The sequence below is a fragment of the Mustela nivalis genome, assembly GCF_964662115.1.
Source record: "Mustela nivalis genome assembly, chromosome: 12".
Taxonomy (NCBI): Eukaryota; Metazoa; Chordata; class Mammalia; order Carnivora; family Mustelidae; genus Mustela; species Mustela nivalis.
This window is the reverse complement of record NC_139031.1, coordinates 11,192,371-11,200,548: the sequence shown is the minus strand read 5'-3', so window position 1 is coordinate 11,200,548 and position 8,178 is coordinate 11,192,371. Positions and strand designations below refer to the sequence as shown.

At 44.9% G+C, this 8,178-nt stretch overlaps 1 gene segment (V, D, J or C); it reads left to right on the top strand.

Moving 5' to 3' along the window:
- Positions 1-6,640: 6,640 nt before the first annotated feature.
- LOC309845784 (T cell receptor beta variable 20-1-like) lies at positions 6,641-7,488 on the top strand. The segment is given in 2 exons: positions 6,641-6,727; positions 7,040-7,488.
- Positions 7,489-8,178: the final 690 nt, after the last annotated feature.

Below are 8,178 nucleotides of genomic sequence, written 5' to 3'. Positions count from 1 at the left end.
CGTTTTGTTTCTCAGTGAATTTTTTTTTTAATTCTCATCACTCGACAAACATTGGGAACCTACAGAAAAGTGTTGCCCCTCACCAGGATGGAGTATAAACCATGTCACTGCACTGTGGTTCCTGTTTCTGCCTTTTGTTTTTCTGAAATTATTCCACATGCTCCAGTTCCTCCCTTCCCATGTAGGATGGAGGACGATAATGGCTGGGAGCCAGCAGGGAAGTGAGGAGACACCCTGAGCAGGACTGCAGGAAGCTTCGAGAGCATACCCCATGTGAAGCACCAGGCACATGATGTAAAGTGTGGTCTTCCAAAAGTACAGCTTCTGAGGGAGGGGAAAAAAAAAAAAAAGAAAAGAAAAATGGTTCTTTGGCAATATGGTAATGAAGGGAAAAAAGAAGAAAAAGTTTCTAAGAGAACTTGGAGTTTTCCTGCAAAACAAAAAAGGAGTCACCAACTGAGGGGACTTTCCCTACCCCCACCATGAACACCAACCAACCCATGGTACCAAACCAACCAACCCAACCTGGGCCTTGCCAGAACAGAGGGAAAGGATGCCATGAAGCTGGGCAGTGTGTGAAACACCCGACATCACAGAAAGGAGCAAGAGGAAAGGAAAATCTATAGAACAGAGAGAATCCCACCGACACACCTTTCACAGACTCCCTCCCACCAAAATGATCAGGAGTCAGAAGAAAATATGTCGATACTCCAAAGGGAATTAAAAACACTCAAGCAAGCAGGTAGCAATAGGAAAACCCATCTGTAACCATAAGTGAAGAGACAAAGGAAGGGAAAAGTTGATTAAACTCTGTGAAGAAATGAAAGAAAAAGACAAAATTATCTAAGAAATGGAGAATAACTGAAAAGATACCCAAGTTAGAATAAACTCAAATGGAAAATTAGGAAGGGAGTTGAAGAAAGTCATGGGGACGTGAAAGTGAATGGAAATGACAGAGAGAAGCCAAACCAGTAGGGGAGAAGGGGTTCAGTGAAAGTCAGAGCTTGGCCTGCACGTGGGATGGATGAGAGTGGGGAGCTATGTACCCCAGCGATGGGACTGAAGGTGGATTCTAAGTTCTTGTCGGACCCTTGTCTATAGGCGTTCCCAGAGTAAGGGAACCATACAGTAACTGAGAAGGTCGAAGCAGTGGCCAATCAGAGAGAGACTCTGGCCTGAAACTCCCCACCCACTCAGCCCAGGGGGAGGCAGTTTGGAAAGGGAGGCCCAAGAGTGTCCAAGTGCTTCAGCTCTCCTGTCCGTCTCCTCATCCCCAAAGTTAAGGAGCCCGTCTGGGGTACCGCTGGGATCCTTTCCAACCAACCATTCCATCTTTTGGACAATCTGCCTATTAAGCCAGGGGATCCCCAGAGCTAAGTTTCTTTTCTTATTTGTCTTCCAGAAAGTGCTTAGAGCTGCAAGGAGCCCCCTTACCATTATGGGTAATCAGGTGATTTGCTGTGTGGCTCTTTGTCTCCTCAGAGCAGGTGAGTCCTGGGGTTGGGGAGCAAATATCCTGTCCAAAGGGTGCAAAGCTCCAGATCTAAGCCTTGCCCCCATGACATAAGCAGGCAGCACCTTCCCAGGCTGTTTTTCTAGACCCTCTCTTTCTTCTATAGGCACAACAGATGGTGGAATCACCCAGACTCCGAAATACTTGCTCAGAGAAGAAGGAGGAGAGGTGACTCTGAAATGTGAACAGGATTTTAATCATGACTGTATGTACTGGTACCGACAGGACCCAGGGCAAGGGCCGAGACTGATCTACTACTCGCCGCTAAAAGATGATGTTCAGAGAGGAGACATACCTGAAGGCTACATTGGCTCTCGGGGGAAGAAGACAATCTTCTCTCTCGCTGTGACGTCGACACGAAAGAACCACACTGCTCTATATCTCTGTGCTAGCAGTAGAGACACAGTGAAGCACAGCCACGTCCCCTCCATGCAGAAATATGTCTTGAGCCCTGCTTCCCCACGAGGTGGCAGGGTTTTGCTGTGTTCAGGGCCCCGATCTGTCTGCTTTCCTCCACCTCAACCAGACCCCTGAAGCAGCGGCTGCCATCAACGTGCTTTGTGGAATGACACAACACCTTGGCGATCCACTACGCTGGTTTTAAGAATTACATCTATATCTATAACTATCTACATCAGAGAGAGGGAGAGACAGAGAGAGAGAGAGAAAGAAGGAAGAGGAGGAGAAAGAAGGATGGAGGAGGGGGAGGGAGGGAGTGAAGGAAGAGGAGGGGGTGAAGGAGGGGGGGTGGAGGAGGAGGGGGTGGAGGAGGAGGGGGTGGAGGAGGAGAGGGTGAAGGAGAAGGGGGGGTAGAGGAGGAGGAGGAGAGAGAACAGACAAAGGAAAATAGTAATTTTACATCCTAGCTCTTCTTACCAAATACTGGAAAACCAAAATGAACAAAAAATGGTCCCTTTCTTCAGAATAATAAAAGCCAAGGAGGAAGAAAAATGTGTAGAAGACAAATATGGTGATTGGGTTTCCTATTAATGTGTGCTTTGATGAGAGATGTTAACGGGCCATAGGAAATACGGTGGCTGGTTCTGTCTGGTGGCATCAGGAGAGGCTTCAACGAGAAGGCAAAAGCACGAGATGAAAGTCAAGTAATGCATGAGATTTCACCAGGTGGACAAGCAGTGATACAGCTTAAGGAACTGGCAGGAAGAAGTGATGAGATAAAATCAGGAATGAAGACGGTCACCTCTATCCCTGGAATACGGCGACAGGAGACGATTTGGAAGAATGAGTGGAGCGAGATTATTGAATTTAATTGAGTTTCTAGTTCTAGTGGACCCTCCTTGGATATCTGCAGTGAAATACCTAGTACGGGAGTGCCTGGCTGGCTCAGTCAGAAGAGTGTGGGACTCTTGATCTTGGGTCATGAGTTCAAGCCCCATGCTGGGTGTAGAGATTACTAAAACTAAATAAATAACAACTGAAAGAAAAGGAACACTCCGTAGGATTGCTTGGTGCTTAAGAGGGAGAGTTGGGCTTGAGAGAAACATTTGCCTGATTCATCAGCAGACAAGAGATCAGTATTATTTTACAGATGCTCATTTTTCTGTATGGTTTCTCCCTCTGTGGTCTGACACTCATCTATCAAATTAAGGCAAGTGGTGTTAATTCTTGGGATTTCATTTGTTTGAAAATATGTATTTGCAGAAAGGAATGACTGTCTATATTATTCAGACTCTCTCTCCCACTGCATACACATAAAAATGCTGAATTAAATATATTCTTAAATATTCTTGGAAGCATTTAAGAATCTCAGCCCATTCTCCTGTATCACCCTGTGTTTCCCAGGACAAGCAATTCCTGGAAAAATATGGGGAGTCCCCAACTATTACATATAAGCCCAGGCTTCCTGCATTTTATTTGGATTCCTTCCCAAATTGTTAGCTTTGGATTTCTTCTCCCTTGTAGTGCATGGAAACTTGACTCACACAGAGACCAAAGGACTGAGTAACAGAAATGGGCAAGAGACACTAATCTACGAATAGGATTTACAGCCCTGAAATGTGGTAGGATGAGCACTAGCCCTCACTGCCACCAGTGTCATCTGACAATAGTGAAGAACCCATTAGGAATGGGATGGATCTAAGATGCTTTACTTTGTCCAGACCATGTTCATTGATACCTACAGATCAATCGTTTCCTAAGCCAGCCAATAGTCATGGGCCAGTGGGAGACACAGCCCCAAGAGTTTTCTGCTCCCTGGGTATAAGCCATATTCCAGAGGAGATGGGATGGGGTGAGGCTATCCGTCCGGGGAGAGAGAGGAAATTAAGGAAGCACAGTAAGAGACAGACAATTTTATTTTTCTTTATTATCTTGGACATAACTTGAAGGGATACAGATTTCCTCCTTTCGGTTGACGAATTTAAAAACAAAGAAAATGGACTTTACATGATTTTTTAAACATCTATTCTAAAAATATTGAGTCATTTACTTTTTCAGAGTGGCCTTAATATTAGGAAGGACTTTTTAGCTGTGAAATTCATAATAACCTCCATTCTCATGACCAAGTTATAAAAAGTAATTGTATGAAATGAAAGTACAAAAAGTCAAAATACCACCAAATCTTCCCTTAGCAAGCTTTGAGGAGCCATTCTAGCTATTAATGAGGAAAAGCAATTTATAGAAATATATTGTCAAAGAGCTATAATATTTCTTGGCTACAGTAAAATACAGTAAAAATAATTTCTGAATTCAAAATTACACTGGAAGCAATCAGTAGTAAATTAGACAAGTCAGAAAACCAATTTGCTAATCGTATGCAAACTCAGGGAATATTCCAAGATTCTGAGAAAATAGAAAAAGATGTGTGAGAAAAATAATCTCAAAACAACTTTATTCATGATGACCTCAAAAGGGAAAACGCCAAATGTCCATCAACAATGCAATAGACAAATAGCGTTATATTTATATAATAGAATAAAATATAGCAAAAATCAAATATTATTTGCAAAATTATGGGTGAATCCCTTAGACGTGTTGTTGAATAGAGAAGCCAGACACAAGGGGACATACTGTATGAAGTTAGAGCAGTGACTGCATGTGCAAGTATTTTTAATTTACTTGGAGGGAGTAGGAGAGAGGTTTCTGGTGTTCTGATAATGTCCTTTGTCTTGATCTGGGTGTTGGTTACCTGCCTAAGTGCATTCATTTGTGAAAATTCTCTCAGCTGTACACTTAAGATTTGTGTGGTCTATTATGTGTATTTTATATTTCCCTTTAAAATCTTAGAAAAACAGCTACCACCACCACCATCCCAAAATACAATGACTAAAAATAAAAATGTATTCTCTCTCGTGGTTCTGTGGGTTGAATGGGCAGTTAGTAGGCAGTTCCTGCTTGGGGTCTCTCATGTAAGGACAGACAGATAGTCGCCAAACCTGCAGATATCTGAAGGCTCAACTGGGCTGGACATCCAAGGTGACTTCTTTATACACGTATCTGATGCCTCACCTGGGGTGACCTGCATTTCCTTCTCCACATAACCCTTCCATGTGGTTAGGTGGGTTTCCTCACAGCATGGTGGCCTCAGGGTAGTTCAAATTATTACATACTGGCTGGCTTCCCCAAGAGTGAGCATTCAAGAGACCCAGCTGGAATGTACAAGGCCACGTATGAAAATCATACAGTGCCCCTTCCATCACATTCAAGTCAGCCTCGATCCTTGTAGGACTGTGAATGCTAGGAAGTATGGTGGTTCATCCGGGTGCCATCTCTGAGGAGTAGCTACCATTATATGATAATGGTGCTACTGATCTCATCCCTCACCTCCTTAGACCAATGATGACTTCAGAGCAGAATGACACCTGCTTCATGTGCAAAATTTTTCTTGAGATCAATTCTAATCGAGAGCTATACCACAAAGAAAGTTCTAAGAAATGTAATCTTCCTTAGTTAAGTTGACAATGAATATGAAACACTGTAGGTGGATATATAATGTGTGTGTGTGTGTGTGTGTGTGTGTGTGTACATAAAATGGCTGGTTGTCCACAGAAAAAGTAGAAAGATTTTCTTCTGATCCAGGAACTGCCGGACACTTCATCCCATATACATCATCATATTGTGGAGAAGTAATATGTTGCAGGCACATTCACCTACTCTTGGCAGAGGAAAAATAGAGTTGTGGTAGGAAGTGACCTTGTCATAACGTGGTTTTCCCCCACCATGAAAAAAATACAGTCACAGGAACATATCAGATGCCCTTGGATACACATATCTGTATTGTGCATATGGTAATATTTAGTACACAGTATTATATTTGCTATGATAAAAATCTATGTCACTGTAGTACAAACATAATTTGATGGATCAGGTCCAATCTCACCTTGCTCCATTACTCACTCCAGACATAAAGAACTAAATACGAATGAAGCACAACAGGGAGGTTGTTATAAAAATGAAGTATAATGCTTTGGAGAAAACTCTTCAGCCTCTTTAAAACTGCTATACATTTCTGAGCGTGAGCCATTTAAATAAATATTCCAGCATCTTCAAAGTTAAATAATCCCCCAAATCTCCTAGAACCTATTGCCACCGGACAATACTTGGCTTATGACCTGCATCTTGGTGAAAGAGCTCCTAGCTTCCACAGTGACTCACTCAGATATACACAGACTACGATAAATAGCTATGCTTAGTATTAAGTCCATTAAGATGAGGAAGACTGGCATGAGATCGTCGCAAAATACATATTTCATTTAGAAGATGAGACATCGTCTTTATCAGTATGAAGACACAACATTGAACTTAGAGCCTAGGATTTCTTAGGTTCCACATGCTCCCAACTCATAACTTGTCTCAGTTACTCTGATACACCTTACAGAAGTAAAGGACTGGCCTTAATTCCATTGGCTACACAAACATATAACCTTTTTCTTGAATAAAGCTAAGAAACTTGTTTAAATCATTTCAATGATCTGGGTCTTAGTGCATGTTCTATAGGGTTAAGACTAGAATTAGAACCTCCGAGGCCCTTTTTGGTTCTGTATCTGTGGCTCTTTGATGAACAGTGATGGTTCACGCACCACGGGCCAAAAAAATCACCACCAGGGGGGCGGTCGGGAGCACCGTCAGGATTATGTAAGCGGTGGTCCGTCCTCCAGGGGCGGAGAAGGGCAGAAGGAAGAGCGGGATCCTAAGCGAGGCGCGGCAGGAGGCCAACACCTGACATGCTGCTGCTCCTGCTGCTCCTGGGGCCCAGTATGGACCGTGTTATCTGCGGAGTTGGGGCGTGTGTGTGTGTGTGCATTGGCATGGGTGGAGTGGGGGCCGGAGACTGTGGATTTTTTTGTGCTGCCCACAATGAGGGACGTGCACTGTCTCTGGAGGTCCGAAGGGTAGGGTGATGCGGGGTGACGGCCGGAGGGCATCTAGCAGGGAGAGGTCACGCAGCAGCAGGGACCCCTGGGAGCTGGGAGGAAGGCAAGGGCGTGTGGCTGTGAGTTGTCCTCCTGGGGTGGCGTCCGAGGGGTCCTCTGGCCTCGGTCACCGCCTTGACCTCTGTTTCCGCAGGCTCCGGGCTGGGTGCTCGGGTCTCCCAGGATCCAAGCACCGTGATCTGCAAGAGCGGCGCCTCCGTGCAGATCGAGTGCCGAACCGTGGACTTGGAGGCCCAGACGGTGTTTTGGTACCGTCAGCTCCCGAAGCAGGGCCTCACGCTGATGGCGACTTCGAACGTGGGCTCCAGCGCCACGCACGAGCCAGATTTCCCCGAGGCCAAGTTTCCTATTAGCCATCGAAACCTCACATTTTTCTCTCTGAGGGTGACGAGTGCGAGTCCTGCGGACAGCAGCCTCTACCTCTGCGGGGCCTACACAGCGCTGGGCTCGGGTCGGAGACCCAGACAAGAACCTGGAAACGGCCCCCTCGGCCCCACCTCACCCAACCCTCGGAGCCCTGTGGAGGGAGGTGTGCGGAGAGAAAAACCACAGACTGAGACGTGTGTGTGTGTGTGTGTGTGAGAGAGAGAGAGAGAGAGAACATCTGAATACAGAGTGTGGAAGAGGTAGAGTGTGTGAGAACCAGCAAGATGGGAATGGAGGGGGCCCTAGGAAGTGGCAAACTGACATGAAAATATCATGATAAATGATGAATTCTAGTTTTTTTCCTGACTGCCCAACACACACCATGGGGAGAATTCCACAGGTTCCTAGGAAGTCAGGTCCTTTAAGTCCCCCCTATGCTTGGATATGCCCATTCTGCGTGTCATTGCTTCCCTCCCACGGGAGAGATCTGCAAAGGCCGGGAGTCTGCTGGAACTGTAATTCAGTGTTGCACAAAAGGAATTTTCAGGACTAGCTTACAGGAGTCTCAACCCAGTTGCCATGGTACCTACCCTAACTCAGGCGTCCATGGTGAGCGTTGGCTTGGTGCCATCACAACCTCCTACCCCTGCAGAAGTTTTTCCATCCTAGAATATGGAAATCCATCTGACTACTTCGGACTGACCAACAGTCAATTTAAAATACTCTCTAAAATCTGAGTGCCTCGACTCTCTGGTACTATTTTTCAAAATCAATTAAGTTTCTTTAGTTTTCTCTAACAAAAATGGATTTTGGCTAATTTAGGTGACTCTTGATCAAATATTCCCTTGAGAATTTGAAGCCCCTGATATTATGTATTTAATGATTATCCTCCTTTTAAGAAAAGGT